The sequence below is a fragment of the Melanaphis sacchari genome, unplaced genomic scaffold, assembly GCF_002803265.2.
Source record: "Melanaphis sacchari strain LSU unplaced genomic scaffold, SCAv2.0 Contig59_pilon_pilon, whole genome shotgun sequence".
NCBI classification, from domain to species: Eukaryota; Metazoa; Arthropoda; class Insecta; order Hemiptera; family Aphididae; genus Melanaphis; species Melanaphis sacchari.
In genome coordinates this window covers 993,235-1,020,558 of record NW_020271423.1, presented here as the reverse complement: position 1 = coordinate 1,020,558, position 27,324 = coordinate 993,235, and the positions used below count along the sequence as shown (strand labels likewise).

Here is a 27,324-nt window from a genome sequence, read left to right as displayed (position 1 = left end):
AATTCATATTGTGTGTCAATTTTCATCTATTATCTTTAGATAATATTTGTTAATCCAATTTATTTTATAGATAAAATAACAAAGAAAGTGGAAAATAACGATTTATTTAAAATGCAACTTTTTTTCCGGGGTATTTTTATTAAGAACTTTTGATATAGAGATTTTTTTACCGAAACTTCCTTTCTTAGTATCGGCAAAGTTAGTGTTAAATATTTGCAACATCGATCAAACCACTAGTGGTTGCCTATACAAAATTCCTTAAAATATAGCTTTTAGTCCGTAATATCATTGAAAACACTTTTTTTTTTATTTAATTAAGGCATTCCTAGCTAGAATAGCTATCTAAGCCTACTGATAGTATATACAATTTTTACAGTTTTATTTTTTTTTTCAATTTTTCTTTCTTACATAATTACGATATAATAATAATATTAAATATCAATAATTGGTTTAACTAGTAATTTTCTGGCATGATATATGCAATATGGCAATAATTAGTGGTAAATGTCATTTTCTGCAGTCGTGGGGTTTTCCTCTTTTGAGATGGTGAATTTTTGGAAGGCTTACGTTTAAGTTATAGTAAGCAGCACTATTTGAGTTTGTAAGTGAGTGAAAGAATCTGTTAGCTATGTGGTTTATGTGCTCATCGATAGTAGGGATTTTCATGTCATTATGCAGGGCTTTGTTGCGTACAACCAGGGAGCGTCTGTTATTATGCGGAGTATTTTATTTTGATAAATTTGAATTTTATTTAAGTGGCTTTTAGCACAACTGCCCCATATAGGACTAGCATATAAAATTAAAGGTCTCAGTACTTACTTATATATAATAAGTAAGCATTTTTTTTACTAATAGTTAATTTCCTATTTAATACTGGAAAGAGAACCCCTAGCCATTGGTATGCTTGCTGGAGTTTAGCAGATAGATGAGGTCACTAGTTAAGTTTCTTATTGGGGATAGTATTTAACCGACGATTTTCATCTTATTGGCTCGTTGTCGAACTTAACTGGTTGAGGTGTTTGTGTTCTACGCGGGGAAAAAATACTGCTTGGCTTTTTGACTGGTTTATGATTTTTCTCCATTTTTGACACCATAAAGAAATTTTATTGAGATGATTTTTGAGTGCGGTGGTAATTATTTGAGTATCCGAAGATTCGCTGTAAGATGGTGGCATCGTCAGCAAATAGGGCGATGATTGTGTCCGTAGTTTGTGAAATGTCTAAGATGTAAAAGTTAAACAGAATAGGTCCTAGTTTGGATCCCTGAAGAACTCCGGCTTGAATAGGTTTGCAAGATGACTGCGTTTCGTTTATTCTGACAACAAAACATCTGTCATTGAAAAAGGATTTTAGTATGTGCAGAATATATTTTGATATGTTTGCGCATTTTAGTTTATAGAAAAGGCCGTTGTGCCAGACACGATCAAACGCTTTTTCAATGTCCAAAAAAACTGCACCTATGTGTTTTTTTTTCTTCAAAACCGTTACTAATTGTTTCTGTGAGTCAAAGTAGTTGCTGAGTTGTAGTGTTGTGTGACTTAAACCCAAATTGGAATTTTGGTATCACTTCGATTGAATTAAGATATTCTAAAAGACAACTTTGCATAGATTTTTCGAAAAGTTTGGAGAATGCTGTCAATAAGCTTATCGGTCTATAGTTTTCTGGATTTAACTTGTCTTTACCCGGTTTGTTTAAAACAATTATTATTGCCTTTTTCCAGTATATCTGGAAGTATGTGTTTCGCTTGATTTCGATTTCGTATTCGTTGCTGAGACATACGATTTATTTGTATTAACATTACTTGTCGTAATATTATTAATGTTTACCTCGGTTTTTTCATTTATGTTGTAATTAATATTATTTACACGATTTGTGTAGCTTATTTTTGAATGGAGTTTTTTTCGATTTTTTGATATCATTGAAAAGACTAAATTATTTAAAGATAAATTCAGATACAAAATACTATAAATTTGATAGGTAATAAATAATTATTATAAATAACTTATTAACTAATAGTCTGAAATTTAATTTTTATGTGCCAAATACTCCAAAAAAATATTCCACAACAGAATTTGAAATAAAAAATGTTAGTTATAATTAAAAAATAACAGTAAATTATTTTAAAAATATAATTTTAATGACATTTAATTATAATAATACGAAAAAATATTTACAAAAAAGTAAATAGTTTAGTACTAAATTTGAATAGTGTTAATAAAAATATTAATTTTGTTGTATACAACTCGTATATAGGTATTATGCTAGAGCCCACGCAGGCGTTTAAATAAATAACACAATGTTATTTTCAAGACATTTAGATTAATATTGAGATATTGGCTAATACATATTTTACCATGAATCTATTTTCAATATTTTGCGATGAGACAGCGTTCAAAAATTAATAGCAATGATGAATTTTAAGAATAAATAAGTCCAATATTATTATGACCAGGGCTTATTCTAAGAACTTTTTCAACTACGTATTTTGTTTAAATACACCTATAATAATAGAACTATAATAATTTCGAAATATAATATTAAGTTATTGTTAAAATTTATATTTTTAGCTTTAAGGTGAAATCATTTAAAATTTAAGCTATTAAGAAGAAATAAATAAAATGTTTAAAATATTTTATTTTAATATTACGTCCTCTTTACTTTTTTATAGTATTAATATACATAATACAATATTAGAATGTTCTTTTTTTAAATTTTTTGTTTATTCAAAGTTTACTCTCCAGATTTTCTTTTCATTGTTTCCATAAATATTTCATTAAGCCATTCTTGTTTGACTCTAGGTGACGTATCTTAAATGCGGTGCTTATTTTATTTTAAGCATATTTATATTGCTGGTCTTGGCCTTTGGGCTCCAATTTTAAAATGTAGACATGTTAAAATGAATAAAAAGATATTCATTTTCCATTTCAACATGCAAACTTTGACGACTTATTAAATTGAGAATATTGCTTTTACTTATTAATCGTTCAATTTTAGTATTGTGAGGTGTTACAGCTATGACACAAGGAAATAAAATAGCAATATTTTTAAATTCGTTGGATTCAGATAAATATTGCACTAATTTAGGTAATAGCATTTATCGTATCTCTTCTAATCTTTTATGTACCATTAAATCTGTATACTCCATATTTAGGTAGGCTAAATCCTTACCCAAAACATCAAATACATTTCTAATGTTTAGTATTACAATTCATTCAATCTTCTTTACGATGTGTTTCTCATTTTAACCATTGATATTCTTGTTTTTCATTTATAAACAAGTCGAAAAAAAAAATTCAAAAATAAGCAAGTATACGTTTACATTTACTTGTGTTTTAAAATTTATATTAAAATTAATGTGGAACGTACTATTTAATATAATATAGTATTCTCTACGCGTTCTTATTATATTATTATTTAACAGTGAACTAATACTTGTCCGAGGACAACTTCGTCATAGGTACATAGGTGCTCATTTTAACCAACCATAAAAATTTTTAAGTGTGTTGTTATTAGTCGTGTAGCGAGCATATATACGTAAAATTATATACCTATATATAGACAATATACCACTCACACAACAGTGCAAGTACCTAAATACTCAGACACACACACACACACACACACACACGAACACACACTCATATGCGGAGACGAAACGGAACTGGTTTGGATCGAGATCGTCCCCTCCAGCTGTGTTTCGATCACTACTACCGAGCCACCACCTCCATCGACACCACTACCACCGTCATATCCACCTACCTATCTACCTACCGAAAACACTGAAACAGTGAAATGACTAGCGGACGAACCGTAATCGCTGTACGATCGCAGCACGAAACGGTCTTCCGAAGAAGTCGCACGTACGTTTAGCGGCGTCATTATACATCTATTCACAACGCGTGTCTCCCACCAACCGAAGTCTCGTCTGTTTTTCCCGCAGTTCATCATTGGATTTACACGGATATCTACTTACTACGTTCATCTCGTTCCGGACAGCTATGCACTATTGAGAAAGGCGATCGCAACAACTACTAACCGACCAGTCACGAGAAACTACCAGAGTAAGTCCTCTCATATACGTTTAGCTTGCTAGGTTTAGATAAGTAAGTAGGTGCGTGTATCAGTAATGCAAGCAGGGCATAAGGATGTTTTCTTAAAACAATTTAATAAAACGCCTCTTTTTCGAAATTATCTCTGTGTAACATGTATTCAGAAGGTACGCAGGGGTTTTACGACGAGCGGGCGGCAGCATCGAATCGGTGTCACAAGTCCACGAGAACGCCTGATCGTCACTTGTGGGAGAGGGGTTATAATATAAGATATATAAACGTCCGTTGACGTTAGTAGCAGTACCCCCCTCCCCCCCCTTATTCTCGGTCAACGCTTTCAGCCCCTCGGGAGATTCTGACAACTCGATTTTTCTTTCTTTCATTTTTTACGACTTTTAACGAGTGGGGAATCGCTAACTTTTCCCTCGACTGGCGAGCTTGGTAAAAATTTTTAACATTAAAATATATTTTTCTCTGAATTCATCGAAATTACGTAGTTTTATGACTCTAAGTATTAAAAATATTCACCACCAAAATTAGAATTAGATATGCATATAAAATAGTATGAATAAATGTGCCGTAATCTTAAAAAACTTACAAAACAACTCAACGAAAAATAAATCGAACTTGAGCATAAATCGTCAAGTTATTACTTATTGTTTAGTTTAATGAATCAAAAAATGTATTCAAACATTAGTTTTTTATGTACTGTGTCAACGACAAAATTATTATAATATAAAAACGTAACATTATAAGTCTTCTGTTAATCAGTAGATTTTATTTTTATAAAATATTTTTTATACAAATAGTAAAAATAAATTATTATTATTATTATTTAATAAAAAATATCAACTTATTTAATTTAATCGAAACATAAATTGATGAATTATATGTCCAACTTGAGTTCACCGTTATTATATACGATTCAAATAATATAATAATATTTTATATTGTTATCCGTATACATCGGATAAATATATATATATATATATATATATAATATATATTAATTATAATTTATAAATGATTTTTTTTAGAAGAAATTTAAACGCGATTGAAACTATGTATACAAAATATAAGTATCCTTATAATAATTATAACTATAGTTATTTGATTTTACTTAAGGTTCCGACGAAACTATATTGATAGCATTAGTATATAATAATAATTATAATTATATTTCTATCTTCTTCATAAATCACTGTAACATATTAACAAATGACAATAAATTATTATCTAGTTCAATAAAAATATTTTAATTTTGTAATTTATGAAAAAGGATGAGTTACAGTTTTTTGTAAAATAATAAGAATATTTTAATCTCTTTATTTTGAGTTGTCTAGTTTATGTGTAAACTGATTTATAAGTACATGGTTAACATTTAATTATTATTTTTGTATTACCAAGGCTATTGTTTAAATTCTGATTATTTTGATTTTTTAGATTCTAAACGAACTAGAGAATGTATTGATTTTACAGCTATGAGTTTTTATTTTTCGATGTCCCAAAATGTTTCTTTTATAAAAAATGAACTTTAAGTTTAATCTGTTTGTAGTAGAAATTTGATTTAGATTATGTTATAGACAGATATATTTAAGAATTCCTCACGTTTTCGTTGTACGTTATGAAAAATCACATATAAATTTAAATATATTTTCTAATAATAGATTAAGTATAAAATATTAAATTTTCATTTTTTTCTTTTAAAAATTGTTTTATTTTTAAATATATATTTTTAATTATTGTTTGTTTAAAAACAGTGACCTTTTTTTATCAATTACTATTGACTATCCAACTTTTCAACTTTCAATTTAAACTTTGAACTAGCTCACAATATTCCTGTTAATAGTCGTTTAGCCTAAGGCCAAATTAATGTCACTTGATTATTATCATTATATTATTGCGTATCATACTATCACGAGTATCGGAGTATTGAAGTATCATGCAATTATAAAACATGTCAAAATATCGAATCATAAAGTTCATCACACGAATATCGTATTTTATTATTAATAAATAATAAACGACAACAATAATATTTTCCTAGACGACACGCTCCTTTTCCGAAACAATGACTGACAATGACAAATTGATTTTGGAAAACTTCATGTTTGGAGACTTAGCACGTGAATATCTGTCGGGTCCTAGTGTGAATACGTCTATCTTCAGGCACCATTTTTAATTAATATTTTTGTTATTGTTTTTCTGATTGATGGATTCTTCAAATGTTTCAATTGGCCAATTAATCGATTTTATCTAGTCAGTATTTTGATGATAATTTTTAAATTTCATAAAATGTGACAAATAAATTACGGAAAAGCTATGAAATATTGATTAAATAAATGTTTTTACCTACTTTTTAGCCATGGAGAAGTATAATAAAGACTTGTTTTAATTTTCGTTAAATGCTGAATATTTATTATATCAAAAAGTTTGACCTGTTAAACATCATAACGAACTTTCTCGAAAATCATAATATAATGATTTAATTGATTAATACGTTTAGAAGTTTAAATAATTAACGATTTTTTTCACTGTTCATTATAATTGTTCGACATATTTTAAAAATATTTTTAAAAAATCGAGGCTGTAACTTTGTTGTGTAGTAGGTTTCGAATATAACTCGTCATTGAGTAAGTAATCGTAATAGATACGTTAAATTTGAATTCAATTATTACTCATTCCATAGGTATTACGAAAAAAATTTTATAGTTTATTTACATTTTATTTACATTACTATAAGTATTTTTTTTTATATATATATTAGTAGTTGAAAGTTGTATTATGTTTAGGAAAACTTGTATTAATATTCAGTAAAAAGTTCAATTTTTTATTATTTATTTTTGAATAACAATAAAATATAAACCCTATTTTATCGAATACTGAAGTTGCGTAATATTTTTTTATATATATATCATCAGTAACATAACAATAACTACAATAATATTTAGAAAAAAAAAATAAAGAAATATATTTAAGTATACAATATTTCTAAAATAGAGAGGAAAACAAAATAAAAATGAGTTATTCATTATGTATTTAGTTATATGTTATGTGTTTTTAAGATGTTTACTATAATAAAATTTAAAAATGTTCTAAAAAATCAATTTTTTTCACAGAATTACCTGTATATATTAAAATGTTAGCTGGTGAAATTTGTGTTAGAATGTTTTTTTAAACTAAATTAGAAGATCAGCAATTTATTACATTTACTTTAAACTTTATATTTTGCAATAATTGAAGACAATCAATCGTATTATTGAGTAACTTGTGTACAACTTTTAATTTTATTTGCGTGATTTCTACCGATTTTATATTATATTTTAATCAGAATGGATGTGTTCTATAAACTGTAATATCTTTTTCAAGCCTACTCATAATATGTTAGGCTATTGTAATTTTCTAAATATATTCATTTAATATCAGTAATTCATGTATCATTAAATTATATTAATGACATTATAAATAATAATGTTTACCAATGCATATTTACAAGCTTAATATGTCTTCGATGTATGATTGGAAATAAATATTTATTTCCAACAATAATTAAATGTAAATAGAACAGCTAGAGAAGGCATTTACCAAAGACTAAAATATTAAGGACCCTTAGGAATTATATTTATGAAAGAGGATTGTGAATGCTAGTCTTTCCTGGTTTTTAGTCAGATAATCCCCTCTCCCCTCCCCCAAGCTGTCATATTAATACCACCCTTGTTCTTACTGCTTGCTAACACCGATAAAAGGAATAATATGTAGTTATTTTATTGTAGTTTACAATAGTTACAAGAAATATATCCCGTTTGTAAAATGATTGTTTTTTTTTTTTTATCATTATATTACGTATTATAGTGATAAAGTCGAGTGGGAAACTATGTACCTACGTTATTTTAAACATAACGTAGGTATATGATATTAATATTGTTAAAAACCACTTATTATTATTATTGTGTACGTTACACTGTAGTATTTATACGGTTTGTTGTAAACTATTATTATCAAATATTTATTTTGAATTCAATTTACTTTAATATATGGTTATAAGAATATACACCTAATTCCAATATATTAGTAAATACAAAATATTATTAATTGAATCATCTTAATACTGATAAATTGTAATTGAAATAAATACACTTTTTACTTTTATATACTTGTTTGTTGAAAAAATATTGCTGGTAGTAGGTTACTGGAAATAACTAATTGCATTTTTTTTAGCAATAATTATGTTGATATTTTTCTGTTTACCTTGTTTTGTTGAACTATTAATATCATACGTCATCACTCATTGTTATTAGTATCATTAGGTAAATTTTTTATACTATTTATAGACATTATTATTATTTAGTTGACCATAAATAGTTTTATGGTATATAAAAAAAAAAAAAGTTGTTATTCATCCATCCCATGACTGTTGGTGAACATTAATACAAAATTATAAATTTGCACAAAAATTCAAATTGAAAAACAAACAAACGTTTTTATTAGTATAACATTTATTAGTGTTCTTGAATTTATTTGAGTTTTCTTTTAGTTTATACGCCTTACTACATATTCTTCATCTAAAATGTATGTAATTGGAATTTCGATAAAGTAAAAATATTGTAAAGTGCGCCTACTTATTTGTATTTGCTTATTATTTTAATTTCCTCACAAACGTGCAGTACGATAAGCAGGTACTACATACCGTCAACTTGTTATGGTTTGGCATAACATTATAATATTGTCGTTTAACCTTCAAGCTCAATTTATTTAGGCGTGTATTTAGGCGGCAAGGCTGGACAATTTTTTTCTTTACCAAATGGAGAAAAAATTATCAAGTTTCAACACTTTTAATATAAAAAATAATATGTTGACCAAATTTATACTTCTAAATAAAATTATTATAATTTCAGAAAATGTAAACTTACTCATTTCAAATGGTATCAACATTTTTTTTATAAACCAATAGCTAAATGGTGTTTGCTGTATAGCAATAATAAAGCAAATAAATTACTTTTAAATGATTAACAATTTTTTCATAACTATTCTTAGTCGATCATTATTATTTATTTTATACGGATCCAATTTAAATAACGATGTATAATTAAGTGTGTATGATTTGTATAATTTGGTTAATTTTACGAGTTTTTTTTGTATAGTCTGTTTTATTATTGGACATAGTTTGACAGAATAAATATATAACAATTAAATATCTTTTTTTTGTTTAATTTAATTATACTTTACGAAATGTGAATTTTAAACTAAAAATACAGACGTAGTAAGAATAAGTTACTTTATTTTTTAACTCTGCATTGTTTTTAATTTAATACCTATTATTTGAAATATATTAAAATTCATTACTAGTCATTCATAAGCACGTAGATTAATAAGGTAAATAATAAATAAATAAATTCAAATTTGGCATTTATTATTATTAAATAAGTGATAAAGTATTAAATATTTGAAATGAAGGAAATTTTTTTAATTTAAAACAATAGTAGTCTGTTGTATGCGGGTAGAGAGTTAAAGCGTCTATAATGTAGATTATTGTAATGTATATAATTAATTGTGTACAGACTTCTACAGACTACAAATAAAATAGATTATAAAATAGAAATGTTTGATGTTTGTGACTTACAAGAACCATGGATTTGTCTCACATAATTATGGTTATAATCGATAGGCGTGTACACGTTAAGTATATATAATTATATATATATATATTATAAACTTTAAAAGTTAGATAACTCTATTCAATGATATGGATGAGAAACAGTGTAATTCGATTCCTTTAAATGGAAATCGTGTGACTGTTTCACCGCCCTTTATATACACACACTATGCCCGTCGCCTCTGACATCCGCATCACCGCATAAAACATATATACATACACTAAATGGTAGCTCCTCAACAAAGTTTTATTTTTATAGCGTTTAAAAAAAAAAAAAAAAGAAGAAAAGTTTTATTTGGATAGATATTATTATTCTGTAAAACATTTTTTTTAGAAAAATAAGTGTAGTACCACAATACACTTTTTCTGACAAAAACACGCATCGTATCCTATACGTTCTATTCTGAAACCACAATACTTTTTAGCCTTCGGATATTCGTAATTCAACTATATTATTTAAATGATAACAATAATATAACAAAATTTCCAGCTTGATGAGAACAATTTGACGTTTTTCTGACTCGGTATTATTTAAAATTGCAGATACAGCATTTTACGTTATGGGCTGTTAATCATTTTATTTGTCGATGGTGCGAGCTAACGGTTTTATTCATGACCCAAATAATAATAATTAGGTACTATGAATTCTTAAATCGCCACCTACATCGATTCAAAAAATGGTTCATACCGTTTGCCATGTATTATATTGGTTTATACTGCTGCTAAGATAATATAGGTAGGTACTCATTATGTACCTATTTATTTTATCATATATTTTTCATGTTTTTTTCATCCCGATCGTAAAATTACTCGTATTATTATTATTAGGTATTTTTGTTTCGTTTCACCGTGACAATGACAATAAACGATTTTTCTTTTTTTATTCATACTCGTGTACTCCACTCGGCCTTGGCCCCAAAATGTCCGCTCGTATTCGTACGCAGCGCTCCGACCCCGCCGCCGCCCACGATGACTCACGCTGACGATGACGGTCGACTGCACCCGTTGTCGGACGCATGGGCCCGCACAGATTTTCACTCGCCTCTTCTTAACAACCGCGCCCAAAGCATTACGTCTGCAATAAGGATTTGCGTGTCAAGTGCGTAATTGCTTCGGCGTTTTCAGACACACTGACAGGTCGGAGACGCCGGAATTTTAAATCATCTAACGAAATTATGTACTTAATTTCAACGATCCATCCCTCTATATAAAAAAAAAATATATTTCTAAATAATGTTAAATATTTCTAAAACATGGATATTTATCTAGTTGGAGTTAGGAAACGGTGATAGTTCTTAGATTGTTCAAAACGTTTTGTCTGTGAAAGGTCCTGACTGACCTTTTCTACTTTTACAGAAGTTCGATACATGTTTCTCCACAGTCTACGTCTGTCACGTTTGTTACTTCTCTTTTTGCTTTCAAGAAAGATTGACATCACGTATAACAACGTATTTAATCAGTACAAAATAACGATGAAATGATCACAGGTGGAAAGTTATGTTTACTCGGTTATCACAGTGGAATACATATAGGTACCTATATTATCTCCATGTTTAGTGTCCATTGAGTATTAGAGCCTCACAATATGCTGGACACTAACACGTTTTTACAACACTAAACTTTTGTCATGATATAACGTAAAATTATTTTAAAATAATATGTTTTAAATAAATTTAATGCAATATCGGTTTTTGGAATATCACAATAACAAAATTTCACATATTTCCCTGTTTTCTTATTGGAAACTGTCGAAAAAATATTTATCGCTGTTATTCTCTGTGATTATTGGTTTACCCATATTATAATCTATACATTATATAGCTTATACATACAGTTCACACTATTATTATACCTATCAAATATAATTTATAATAATTAAAAGGTACATAAAACAGAATACAATTTATGTATTTTCTTTTAAACACAGCCCGTGCTATCTACCAACTTGTAATTCATTATAATAATATAAAACTCGAGTAGTCGAGTGTGACCTTTGTCAACAATACAACCTTGTCTTTGTTTAAATAAATGCGCTTGTAAATGGTCGTTTCTTTTTAATTTGAGTCGTTATGATAATTGATAGTATTAATATTGTTATTGATTACCGATAACCCAGCATATGGAGAGTAGGTACTTGTAAAAACGAATTATTAATGTACCTAAACCATTTTGACCATTAATTATTTTAAAATGTTAACATTTACAATACATTATACAGCAAAACCTAAAATAATGTCATATATTTTTGCGTGTTATGGTTTTAATAAAATGTACCTAATGAATAAGAAATTCACATCTACCATTTAGATACTTCTTAGAATTATTGTGTAATTTTCTTGTTGCGTTCAACTATAATAGTTATTAAAAGTTGTATTTATCATAATTTTATAATTTACAGTAAATTATTAATTTAGTTCCAGTCTACAGATTATAGTACACGTTTACTATAGATAGTTAATTATAGTAAATTACTTTTTAGTAAATTAAAATATTGTTTCATCAACAAATGGGTACAGCAAATTTTTTTAACTCGAAAAAGACGATTTTTCAATTTTTTTTCAAACATTACTATTAACTTAAATGATATTTTACTTCATCTCGCCAGCTATCATTTTTGTACTACAAATGAATTAATTCTACCTTGGTCATTATAGCATATATTTGAACGTAAATCACGAAAACTAAACTCCATGAATATACTACTCCATGGAGTAGTATAATAAATATGTATATTATAATACAATCTGGATATATTTTACATGGTTTAGATATACGACCGTAATTGCTTCGTTAGTACATACATTCAGCGTTTCCCAGCTTTTGTGTATATAGGTACTATCTATCCGACCCTCCTATTAACCTCGTATTAAAACATAGTTTAATATTATACAACGCACGTCCCCTCGTGTATTATAAAACAATTTTCGTTGAAAATACCATGTATACATTACATATTGACAAATTAAATACATAAATTAAATTAAAAATATACTAAAAAAATTACTTATTAGGTACGTGTTTGGACAGTATTTTTTTTATAATAATAATATTAGGGTCTTCGTAAAAATGAAAATATTGACTATAGTAAACGTTTATTAACTGTGTACAAGACGTATGTGTATACTTATATAATAATTAATTTAATTTTGAACATTTTTCTTCGATTGAAACAAAGAAAACATTAGTTTATTAAAGTAAATGAGCCTTTCTGTTTAGTTTTGCCATGTGGAAATGAATTAATATTTACGCTGCACTGTGGTAAAAAATAACACACAATAGTTTTGAAAAAATAAGTATTTGATTTTATTTTTTATTGCAGAATTTATAAATATCTAGTCTTGGCATTTTAAAAATAACTAAATACAATACTCGTACTATAATATTCATTAACTTAACATTATCAAAATTGGTTTGAAAAAAAACAATTCTAGAGATGTTACATGTATGCATTTTATGTTTATATCTTGGTAATAATTATTATAAACGTTTATATTACACGTCCTATTTTATTAAAAAAAAAATGATATTATTTTGTGCACTAAAATTATTACGTATCGATATGAATATAAAATAGTAATTTTAAATTTACAATATTTAGAAGGATAAAATTAACTTTAAAAATTGTCCACTAAAATCAAAAAGCAATTATGATTAGAAAAAAAAATGGACATACAACTTTTGGTTCTCGGTCATCTTACAACGACAAACACTATAATATATGCTGTACAGTGTAAGACACTGCGTTTATATGACCGTTTAACAGCGTAGCGCGTGTTGATCGTCAGAACAGGAATAAGTTGAATAACGGCAATCGACACAATTTATGATTTATTTACATTTAATAAGGTATACTTTTAAAATAAAAACATTCAAAAATCATGTTTAATAAACGTAAAGACGGAATAAGTAAATTAAACTTAAGAAGCATGTTACTATACCGGAAATTAGTTGTATTATTTTTTACAATACACGATTTACATATACATAACGATGCATTTAGGTTTACTAAACTCTTTTCGTGTATATATGTATATAAACTTAGGAAACATTGCAAAATCATCTCGCCAGTTTAACTGGATCATATACCATTTACAATACCTGGCTATACCTTTATGTTGTTAGTTCTATAATATAACTGGACTTATATATATACGTAATAAATATACACAATATGTATATACATATATACCTATATGTCTATATTATGCGGTGTGCATACAAAATGCTCTGTATTCAATTTTCTTTTTATTTGTTTTTTTCTTTATCATTTATAGAGATATACCTACACCGCGTCCGCGTAATGACTATCCTTTACCTACGCACGTACACTCGTATATTATATAAAGTTTATTTTGTTTTTAACGAGGATGTTTGGAATTTTAATTTCAAGACGATATCTACCTACATAGAAATCAGATATAATATCGTACATAGTGCATTCTATTATTACGTAGTACGTACCTATGTGACTATGTCCTATACCTACCCATTAAGTGCAGATAGGTACCCATGCAGTTGCTACGTTTTTATCGTCTTTATAATTAATTCATATTGTGCCCACTGTATGCATTTGCATAAAAGTAAAATAAGTAGTACTTTATTAGAGTTTAGGTAACAAAGGACAAACGCGTAAAAATACACTTGAATAGATAACAGACAAAAAGAAACCGTAAATATACATTTATATTATATTACATTGTAATGTATATTGTAATAAATTATTAATAGGTCGTTTTAATTCATATTTTCAGTAACGAAAATTCAAAATATTTATTTTTGGTATACAACAGCGTTTTTTATTTGTTCAGTTAAAAAATGTTCACCGTCCTATAAACGTCACCCAGCAACAAAGATATCTCGGTACGACCGAAAACCCGCGTATCACTGTAATATGTATATACATAAAATGATATTATTAATTATTATTTATTATATACGCAGACCTATATTCTCTACACGGATCGTCGTAAAGAATAAATTGTTGTGATTTAAAAACACAATATGAGGTAATATCTGAACGGGCGTAGACGTAAAACCGAGTAATTATCTTTAATTTTTACTCTTTTTTTTTTTTTTATCATCATTACCCTTAACGCGTTCTACATTTTAATGATATTGCCGTCCGTTAGCGTTTACCGCACTGCAGTGTACCTATAAATTTTAATATAATATCATGATATTGAACTACTATCGTTGTGTATAGCGCGCGGACAGATTATTTATTTCTATGATTCCGTTGTATACCGCGCGAAACGATATTGTGCGGAGAAAAAAAAATAACACACACACATGAACACATACACATATGCGTTGTGTTCGTGTATAAAATACGTGTTTTATGAAATGCAAATACCGTACGAAAGGTGAATAACACGCGCCAGTGACCAGTTGTCGTGCAGTACAGACTCGCGCACTCGCGGTCACGCGCTGTTTGCTTTTTGTGCTCTTCTCGCCGGCGAGGACCGTCGTCTCGGTCGGCTTACACACCGCAAAGCGCGTACCATAATAATTCGAACACGGACCCACGACAGAAAACCGGACCTCTCGGACAACGGCGGCCGATCGACGTATAGTTGTTCTGCTCCAACGTGTATCGAGATAGGTATTTATTTGGTTTGTCATTTTTTTTTTATCATCGTTATTAGGCTATAACTGCAGCGTGAGTGACGAGGGAAACCATTATCACTATGTGATTATTATTACACCTATACGCGTCACGTGTACGGTACCTATTGTCATTGATTATGATGTTCGGAAATGCTTAGGTATTAGCAGACAGTATTGACAACGCCGTAAAAAAAAATCTAATGTTTTGTCGATATATTTTACAACTATGAAATTGCCATATTGCAACTGGTAGAGAACGTCGATAATCGTGTTTAACAAAATATTTAAATCGGATTCGAAATTTAAAATAACGCTGCACAGTGCACAGAAAAACCGGGAGCTGTTATATGAATTTCGAACGTTTCGTCCCGGAGAGTTATTAGCCACAGGAAGTCTGGTCCCCGGTATACTTTGATAATCTAAATAATTATAATTAATGTTTAAATGGCAATACTACAAAATATACAAATACATAATCAATATTCATACATTATAATCAAATAGTCAAGATTTAAATAAATCACAATTATATTAAGTCAACACAAAATGTCGTGAAAATGAATAAATTAAAATTAAATACTATAGTATTAAAATAAATTACATATTTATTTTAGGTCAACTGACTTATGTTTTTTAAATAGTATGAAATAGATTTATTACTTACCTACCTATAGTCTATATTATACTATATGAGACATTACAGAATTGTTCATTAAAAATAAATGTATTAATTGTTAGTAAAATAATGAACTTTGAAGAAATTAATAAATAATAATGATTTAAAAAAAACCTAAGAACCGTATGTTATATTATCAAAGTATACCGAGACTAAACGTCATATGGCTAATAACTCTTCGAGTCGAAACATCCTACCTTTATAATTACTAGGGACGAAACGTCCATGGAAAGGGTTTTTTGACGGGGGCGAAATGTCCGTTTACCATATTATATAGGTAGGTACCTACTATATTAAGCAATGTGTTAGTATGCGTGCGTGCTTAAAAAGTACGAAAAAATATTAATAATCAATTATCGTGAGTTTATAGTACCTATAACCGATAAAAAATATCTGATTGCTACATTTTACTTAATACTATAAAATCCTTGACTTAATAGTATCGCAGATATCAAAAATATGTGATTGTTAGTACTGAATAGAAAAATCAATTTTAAACGTAGTACGCAAACTAGAATCATTAAATAAATATTTTTATTAAAATTATTGCTGAAAAAGGCAGGAATTATGGTCATTATCCGGGAAATATTGTTAAATGCATCGTTGCTTGAAAATAATATGCATTAACGCTATTTTATAGTCATTAACGTTAATCCCTTTATTTGATGGTAACATAATTTATATATATATATTTATGAATAAAATGTATAATTTATGCTATTATCCTATTGTACTATCTGTCAACCACAATTCCCCGCCACCCGTTGTTCCTATGCGTATAAAATAATATGTCATATCATATTATTATGAATACACCATATTATTATAAAATAATAAATATTATATAGATAGTACCACGAATACCCGGAAACTGCATCCGAGAATTTCTTATTAGGCGGTTAGAAGGCAACGAGATCATTTTCTCTGAAATCACTTTTCCCTAACAAAACTTGGTAATTTTCCCTTCTATTATAAGAAATGATACAAAATGTTCATTATAGTTATTACGTCAGTGTTGATGCGTAAAAGTAATATTACAATTTACCAAGCATATATTTTCGATTTGTTATCATATAATATTATTGATCAATGACTGTATATACTATATATTTATATATAATTAGATTTTAATGTCGTTCGAGTTTTCACGAATATTATTATTTTTCATTACATACATAAGGTCATATGGAAAATTACATTGCGTCGATTGAACTTAGTTTATAATATTTACTTGAGTATAACAAATTAAATTCTTGAGTACATTGTATTTAATATTTTTGTTTAGGTATAGTGACGTAATACTAAAACCAATAATTACTGAAAATAATATAGTAAATAAATAAATATTTTAGTTTATATTTCTGTACTCTTGTGTCACCCAAACGGTAATTTGTATACATTTTATTGATACACCTTATGATAATTGATCTGATCCCCTGGTTGTCATACAACGTGAAAAAAAAATCACGAATGGTAAATGTTCAAGATATTTATAATAATATACAACATATTATATGATTAAAATATATATGATATTATTGTGTAACATAGTTCGTATTTATATTTTTCCTGTATTACAGTAAATGTTTTCAAGTAGTCTCTAACGAGTTGCCTACTTGTGATACGTGCAATTATTATGATGTAAAAAATGCAATGAAAATACGTGTTTGGACTATTTGAAGGAACTATACAATAATAATTATTGCAACATGCAACAATATTACATCAATATGATTTGTTTTAATGGTACATTAAAAAGTTTTCATTATTTATGTAGTTAAAAAACAACCATATTAGAAGTATACAAAAATAATAAGCTTTTTCGACCGTGATAGTCTAGTTTATAATTTGCTTTCTGCTTTCATCTCTCGTGAAAGGAAGGTGCGTGAGTGTTTATGGATCACGTCTGTTTTCTATCTACAAAATATTTAATATACATTATACTTACTAATAGATGACCTATCGTATCTGATTTATTCAACTGATACACTCAACTATTGATTAACGATTAAAATTAGAGCAATGTAAAAAGTAAAATTATCTATAAAAGAAAAAAATGTATTCACGTATAACCATACAAAAATTACAATATTTATTTATTATATTGAATACTGTATTATTCGTTCGATTCAAATATAAATTAAATTAGAAAAATTTAATACATTATAAATACGATATAAGAATTTGGTACACGAACATTCATAAAAGTGCACGAACACTGAAAAATCTTAAAAATAAAAATTACACAATAGATAATGAAGAATAATACAAATAAACATAATAGAAATATCTAGAATAAAAAGATAGTTTCTCATTGGTTAATTTCATCATTTGAGAAAGAGGATGATTTGACATAAAACTGGTACAATATGTTTGTATTAAAACAAAATAAAAAGGTATAATAGTATTACATAAATTAGGTACCTAATTAAAAATAAAAATGTATGATATTATAACTTTAACTTACATAATATAGTAATTAGTTAATACATTAACGATAAGCGCATCAGCGATTACCGAGGTAAGGTTTAGCAAAATTATTATTATTTATAATTAATCAAGTAATGTGTGCATTATTAATAGAAAATCTAACTTACAGATTAAAGTTATATTTATTATTTAAACGGCTTCACCATGAATAAACTATAATGAAGCTAAATAAACTAAAAGCCTTTTATAGTATAATACTAAAAATCATACTTTTTATAATTTTGAAACATTAAATATTACATTTTTAGATTTTACGCGTGTTACAGAAAAACCAATTTATTTTGAATTAAATTTAATTTTCATGAAATTAAATATTTTTTTCAAAAAAAATATGAAATTGTTTATTATTTTTCGTAAGGTGGTATTTTAAATTTTTTTCTTGATATATTATATTATGAAGCAAAATTGAATTATGAAAATATGGATCATAGAAATGGACCGTGTAGGAGAATGTACATAACATTAGTAACACAAGATTTTACTACTTTAAAAAAATAAATAGCCCAATGGCAATGATACACAAAAACTGACCTGCAAGAAAATAGCACATGTTTTATGTTTAAAATAAAAAAAAAACAATCTCGGGTTATACCTATAGACTATAGTCATGCGTATATCATATAATATCATGTATAATTTTGGGCCTGTTAACAAACTATCTGGAAAATTGGTTGGGAAATCACGTAGTGAACAAAGGAAATAAAAACATTTGCATAGAACTCTGGTGGCCGATAGTAAGATATCTAGGAAATTCAATATTATAACCTTATCATGCATAGCAGGGTTGATTATCAGCACTTTTTGCTGTGCTCGTACGTGCCGCCAAAATTCTCCGTCCAGTGTGCAAAAGTCGTTTGACCGGAAATACCCATTGAAATCCTACTCGATAAACCGTACGAATTCGTGTCACTTTTTTGCAATGCGCAGCATATAAAGTAGACTGAACTATTAAGTTTTTTTTCAAACCGTCGGCCATGATTATTAAAATATATTTTCCGTAAATTACCTACAGTACCTACTAAATTATGGAAATTTAATGTACACTTTTTGCTACGTGGATTTGAAAATCTAAAACTCAAAATTTAGCTCATATTCATTAAGAATATTTTTGTATATTATTAACATTAAATGAGTATAAATTAGACAAAAATTATTTATAAGACTCCGATAGATGATATATCATGTATATCGTACATAGATCAATGTGGTATGTATATGTATGAAAATATAAAATAATAATGAAATATTTTCTACATCATATAGGTATATTGCCATTTTATAGTTTAGCACCGTTTATAATACTTCATATTATATTAGCAATAAAATTCAAATCAATCGTTGAACACGCATGCAAAATTATTGAAATTAAAGTGGATACATAATTATAGGATAGTTTTTTCAGTATCACAAAAAGAAATAAATGATAAATATAATAGAGATGTTTTTACTTATTATTTAATAAATAACGTAAATGTACAAATTTACAATTGTAAAGTCAAACATACCGCGTTTATAATGATATTTTTTCATTAAATTTAAAAAAAAGAAATTGTTATTTTACTGAATAGGCAATAGTAAAAGACTTAAGTAATTATAAACACAATAAACATAATTTATTTAAAGATATATATTTATATTAATACATACGCCTTGTACACAATAGGAAACAAATACAATGCACACAACTCTCAACTTTGTGAACTAGTTCAGCAACGCGTAAACACTTTTTAATTTGTAATAGCATTGGGGTCTTGTAGTTTAGTAGTTTGACATAAAGACAATACGTTTTGTGTTGTTTTTACCAGTTATAAAAATAATCAATCGGGTAACGAAATGTAATTTTTCATCCACTCATTACACATGTTTAAAAATAACATATTTTTAAAAAGTTTAAATTATTTAGATTTACGCCTGCCCAATATGAGCAGCAGCCTCTTAAACCAAAATTAATAAAATCTAAATTGTCCAAAACAAATTATTGTAAATATTCCTAAAAGTTCCATGGTTTACCAGGAATAGGTAAATTTACAATGACACAGAAATACTTTTTCTTTATAATTGGATAAAAAACCCAGTTCAAAAATTTCTATACCAATCTCAAAAGCTCTGACGGAGCATTATTCTGCAATCTGAGAACTAAAATAAAAAACCGACGTTTAAAACTACTTAACTGCGACTACCTTAAGATATTTTCCTATTAGATGTCAGCGCAGACGAAGATCAAATTTAAATTTCAACTATTAATAAAAATATTGAATAACTTAATATAACATGTAAGTATTATCTTTGTAATTAGACCTTAAGACTTGTAATAGTATATAATACACTGACATATTTTAAATTTAATAAACAAAAAAAAGAAGTTATTTAGTACGTTTATTTAGCGCTGTAATAATTTATTTTAATGTTAAAATATTACTTCTTTTTTTTTTATATATAACATGTATTATATTTTATATAAAGATAATATTATATTGACGAATACCTTGTTTGCATACTCATAATATCAAATAACCGAGATCAAAGCGACTAATCTGCTTCCGGACAACCAAAGTGAGCTTTATTAGGGCGTAGGTTTGAGTGTTGGGCACACGACACGTTTTAAATACAACAATTAATGAAATGGTTTTTATTTCATTATTCTTTTCTTCTAGCCCCACGGAACACGGTAAATAGTTATAAATGACTGGGAATGACTAAGGACGATTTTTTTCCACTGTTTCTGTTTACTTCTCGTACATTTTTGGTAATCGGTACGATATAATATAAACCGTATGTATATTATATATATACATAAAATTATTAACGTGTGTGTCGTGTGTGGGCAAAGACGGCCTACACAACACCGAAGTAGCCTGCGCGTTGCACAATAGATACAACGTGGGCAGACGGTCGCGTTGTTGACGCCGTGTCCGTCTCAGCGATGACTGGACGATCGGCGGTGCTCTCTCTAACTTATTATTTTATTATATTTTATTTATTTTTTTTTTTAAATTATTTTTATTTTCTATTCATTCCGGCGACTACTATTCCACAAACACACGGTCACGATCAAAATATTATTACGTTTCTAGCGCCTCGCACGAGACGAGTATAATGATATAAACGTTCGAGGTGGCGGAGTAGCCGGAAAGGTACTGTTTTAAGACAAAGAAAAAATATTTTTGATAAGTGTTGGTGAAGTATGCTCAATAAATTTCAATAAATAATAATACTAATGTTTTTAAGATCATTACTCAAATGCTTTTTTTACGCGGAGATGTGTTTGAGTGATGAGTAGATAATATACTTTGAAGCGTTTAAAAAAAAAATGACTGTCTTTTTTACTATAAATTTTTATAAGAAAAAAATGTAGCTGATTTTTATACACAAATATTTTAATATGAAATAAAAACACAATAAACTAAACAAACGAATGCCATGATATTATAGACTTAATCCCATCGGGCAACTAGTCTGGAGTCACGTCCGCAGTCCATGCAAAGGAATCCGCTCATGATTACCTATATTATAAATATGATGAATACGCGAGAATAGGCATATATGAAATATGAGGCACCCCTTACAATATTCTCATGGTATTTCCATTTACAGCAATTAAAATAAACGTTAACTAACTAGTAACTACTACAGCATTCAATCCGCTTATCGTATATGGTTTATAGTGGTTACACTATTGTATGCCAAAATATCTGCTTTTAAAACGTTTTTAATGTATAACAATACCTACAATGGACTATAATACTAACAACAACCGTCACGATGTTTACCTTTTACCTGACTCGAACTATTGAAACAGTCGCCCGATTAGACATACTATGTATACGGTTTCAACCTAAAACACTGGTATACTGCAGCTGGGCTCCCGAGCATGTTATGGCTACGACTTAATCAGACTTACAATTCAGTGATGATTAATACGACCGTCGGATTTGGAATAAGCTTTCCATTGTTCTCAGCGGCCAGCAGAGGCTGTCAAATGATGATAAATAATAATACAACTAATGAGGTGTAGCGATCGACGAGAGTGAAATATTTAAGTCCAAACGATATTAAAGACAAAGTGTGCGTGACTATTTCGTAATAAGTAGGATAACAACGGAAACCTATACTTAATTTTTATTTTATTAAGAATCAAAAAATAATCTTAGAAAATGTATAGAAAAATAACCATAAAAGTATATTTTTAAACGTCACGAAGCAAAAGAAAATGTAAATCCTTGTAATACTTGATATAAAATAATCACCCTCTAAATCTAGGTTAAATTATTAATGTGTATATTGGATTTATCATCGTTATTTTTTTCGGTTTGAGCATCAAATTGTCGTGCGATGGAGAGTAAGAAAGAGAGAGCGAGTGAGAGAGAGAGAGATAGAGAGAGAGACAATAAAGTGTATTATTATTGTTATGATATTTTTTTTTATTATTGTGTCGATTGGATTCAAAGATAGATATTCCACCTCCGTTAGATCTTTGAATACCTACGATTTTTGATGTTGCGCCATCATTGCTGTGTACAATAATAATAGCATATGTATGAGTATGCCCTGATGACATAGTCTACAGCCCCCTCCCCTCTGGTTTTGCTACTGCCCACGACCGAATTGTTAAACAAACATGTTTCATATACATATTAAAAATTATATAATATAATGATATAATCATGTATGATTAGGAAAATGATGTATACGAAATCTAAAACAGTCTATTAAATTCTTAATAATAATGTTTCAATATTAAATGCATTTAAAATGAGAAAATTCTGCTACAAATTGACTTTAGACGTCAAGACAATAGATAAAACTAAATTATTATATTTTATTCTCAACACATAATTTTATATTTGCAATTAAAATAAATTACATCTTATACGAACATTTATGAATAAATAAACATAAATGTAAAATAATTTATATATTTTAAACACTCATATTATAGATATGTCGTACATAATTTAAAATTAATAAAAAAGAAATTTAAATATATTTTAAATGACCTAAAACAATTTCTTTAATTCTTAAAAAATTACAAGAAACTGTGAAATAAAAAATATAGATTTCAAGTCTCTGATATATTGTGTATGTAATTTTTATTAAAAAAACAATATTCAGCTCAGAACTACTGAATAATATTATAGTAAGAAATCGTAAATGTTGAAGCGATTTCCTAGATCAAGTAATATTTTTTAAGTAACGCGTATTTTAATGAGGACGCGTGGAAATTAATCGTCACTCAATCGACCAACCGTGGTAATATAATATGATTGTTGCGAATTTTTGTACGCTATTGTGTTGTTAAAACTAAATACATATTACTCGTAATTAAATAAAAACAAAAACAATATTCGTACATTGACCCTTAAAAATTAATTTCCTATTTTAATAATTTCAACGAGAAATTTATGTGTAATTATTACGTTAGAAACAATGTATTTTCGATGTATGTTTATATTTTAGGTTTTGAATAGTTACTAAAAATGTGTTAGCATTACAAAAATTTGTTTTACAGTTTTTTTTTGTATCATCTTTTCGAGTTATAGATTTAGAGATTTGTTTCATTTTTCCACTTTGATGATGGTTTCTGGCAGCAAATTGGATCTTGTTCGAATTTTGGTATTAAATTAGAAATCACCTAGTATTTTTCTTCAAAACTGCAGAAAAAAAAATGTGAAACCAGGAATATTTACCAAAGTCAGTTTTCTACGTAATTGACTTTATTTTTATTTTTTAATTCTACAGAAAGGAATCCCGTATGTATTGATTGTTTTATTATAGAGACAAGAATTTTTTATTAAGTATTTATTATATTTAATATTTATATTAGCACTTTTATTGATAACTATAGTTAGAATATTATGACTTAATTTGAAATATTTTAGACATGAAAATTTTTCGATTTGTTTTAATTCTTTTTGATTACTTATTTTTATTTATTTTTTAAGAAAAAATAGGATCCATTACATAGTTCACACAATTAAACAATTTTGATACATTTTTCTTACATAAATAAAATATTAATATAAATAAATATATTATTTTTTTTAATCTATATTTATATACAATTTAATACTATCTATAAAATCATGTAGTTAAATAATATAATATGCAGATTTAAAACTTATATTATTAATAATTTCTAAAATCATCATCTAATCATTGTAATACTTAATACAATATTATCATTTCTATATTTAATATTTGCAGTAGTCAAAGAGTAATTATTAAGTATTAAAGTTGTCTTTATAAATGAACATACAAATAATTTAAAAATAACAATATTGCTAATATTGGTTGCAACAATTACCAAGCTACATAGATACAACATTACCAGAAGTGAATTACATAAGTAGGTATATGTAAACTGATCTCAGGGTTCAGGCGATTCCTAAAAACAACCTAAATACTTGCATATTCCATATTATAGCATACAATGTGTATTCCTTAACCCTCGTTAATTAAAAACACTAACCTTGACTTTTGGCATAAAGTGAGATCACCATTTTGCACGGCGATCATTTATATATTTTTCGATTAAGTGGCTAGTTGCTTGTGTAAAATGGAACAAATGAGGTACAATTAATTATGGTCGCGTCGAATTTTTAATGTCGTAATTTGTCTTGAACAGTTCCAAGAAAAATAACCAAAGAATTACGCCGTTAATTTCATATTAATTTAACGAGTCACTTCCGTTGTATCGTATTATAATATCAGTAATACACAAGTTAATTACTCGTAATAGCTATGAAGTTATCTTCTAGCCGAATGCATTTAACAATAATTTTCCAACATCCTAATGTCCGTTAAACGCTTACACGGTTATTTATCACTTTTAAATCACATATTGCATTACATGGTAAATGGGAACTTAAATTTTTTTATTTTCTCTTTCGATAGGTGGTTTTTATTGAATATTAAAATATATTAATGGACGCTGAACTTTATTAAACTACTCATGTAGCGCGAATAATTATTTTACGTGACGTGGTGATTGGTAATGTATTTTATTATGACTACTATGTTACGATTTATTTTTAATTTTTAAATGCTATTTAATTTTACAACTACTAAATCGTCTTTTTTTATAGATCCCTTTTAATATTAAAATAAAAAATATTTTGTTAGTATTTTTATAAATTAATAAATAAATAACTATTTAAACCATATTTTATTTTATTCGACTGTGAAATGGTACAATATACGTTTGAACTTTTATTTTAAATATACAATTCGTTAAAGTAAATATTACTACAGCATTTTACATGAATAAACTACAAGTAATATTTACAGTAAAGTCAATAGTCAATACAAATATTTAAGATCAGATATGGGATATATAGGTTATGTAAATATTTATTCATCTATCTTAAATTTAACCTTAATTTAAAAAAAAAATTAAGCTATTTTATTAAATATGGTCCTGTAAACTCCATTTTATGTCATGCGGTTATAAAGTAATGCAAGTGCTCACTTAAGTATAAATTTAAAACGTTTGTTGCATATACTTTTGCATATACCGATATTCAGGTATTATCATAAATACTTATATTTAATAGCAGACCACTTAGTTGGATAACGTTTTGAATTTCAAATTCAGTATATTCTATAGCTATAAGATGGTATTACTAGAGATGGCGTTTAATATTACCAAAATAAAAGTTACAGAGCCTATAAAATACAAAATCTATAAAAATGAATCAACAAAGATAATTAAATTATTAATTATAATACTTATTTACATACATATTATACATATATATTTATAAATTATTAAATTATAGCATTTAAAATATTAGGACTTCGAAGAATAAACGTATTCAATTCCCCTGTGTGATTAAGTTAAATTTATATATGGTATTTAATTAGTTATAGATAAAATATATTAATATCCATATAATAGACAGGTACTTTCATTAATTATATTTTTATAATATTATAAATCGATAGGTAACCATGTTGATCTTTTTATATAAAAATATAAAAATATAATATAGTAGTTGATAATCAATACCAAGCTATAATAAACGGCAACTAATTACGTTCAGCGCATGGAAATAAGCAGTATGTATTTTTAGTGAAATGAGATAGAGCCAACAGAAATCCTTATATAGATAAAGAGATATACTTCTGCTTACCATTTATCAGGTGCAACAAGATTCTTATAGTATAATATGTAGATAAATAAAGTTTTTTTTGTCGGCAGGTGCGTTTTACACCGCCGATTCGTTGTGCTCGAGTGGGAAATCCCAGAATGTATACTTGACGACATAGGCCGAACGAGACGTTTTTTTCTTACTTATTCGGATCGTTTATCGTTCACCAACGTCAGTTTAAGTTATTTGTTTAATAAGTTGTGAAACTCCGTTTAGGAATAAAGGCGTTTATGGATTGTTGGGAACTTGTCGAGTAAACAGTTTTAGACCCTCGTGTACTAGTATGACATAATTTCATAATCTATCACGTTCACTTGTTAAATTGATTTAAATTGTGATCTAGCCTTCTAAAATTCCGAAGTATAAATAAAAAAAATCATCACTGTGTTATTATTGTATGTCTTGTATTAACGTTATTATTTTAAAATTATTTATAAATTGAATTTATTTTAGAATGAATAGTTATTATTTTTAGCCTGAATTATTTTATAAGTATTTTTATTTTATTTTATTAACGGTATAATAATTTTATATTATTTATTGTATACTGTGCGAAATGCTATATTTATTATGATATAAAGAATAAAAATATTTAAAGCGTACTATTGATTGGGAACTGACTGGGGTTGTGTTGTTTGAATTTGTTTGAAATAAAATATGTCTCCTAAAAGTTTTATTAAATCTCCGTCTCAGGTACAA

General features: G+C 27.3%; 1 protein-coding gene across 2 annotated transcripts in view; it reads left to right on the top strand.

Annotated features, from left to right (window-relative positions):
- The first annotated feature begins 3,807 nt into the window (after positions 1-3,807).
- Positions 3,808-27,324, top strand: part of LOC112600013 (CD109 antigen-like) — a 91,351-nt gene continuing 67,834 nt past the window's right edge. For both annotated transcript variants that reach the window (XM_025347141.1, XM_025347143.1), the window contains exon 1: positions 3,808-4,061. The gene's annotated coding sequence lies outside the window, so the exon portion shown is untranslated. The remainder of the gene's footprint in view (positions 4,062-27,324) is intronic.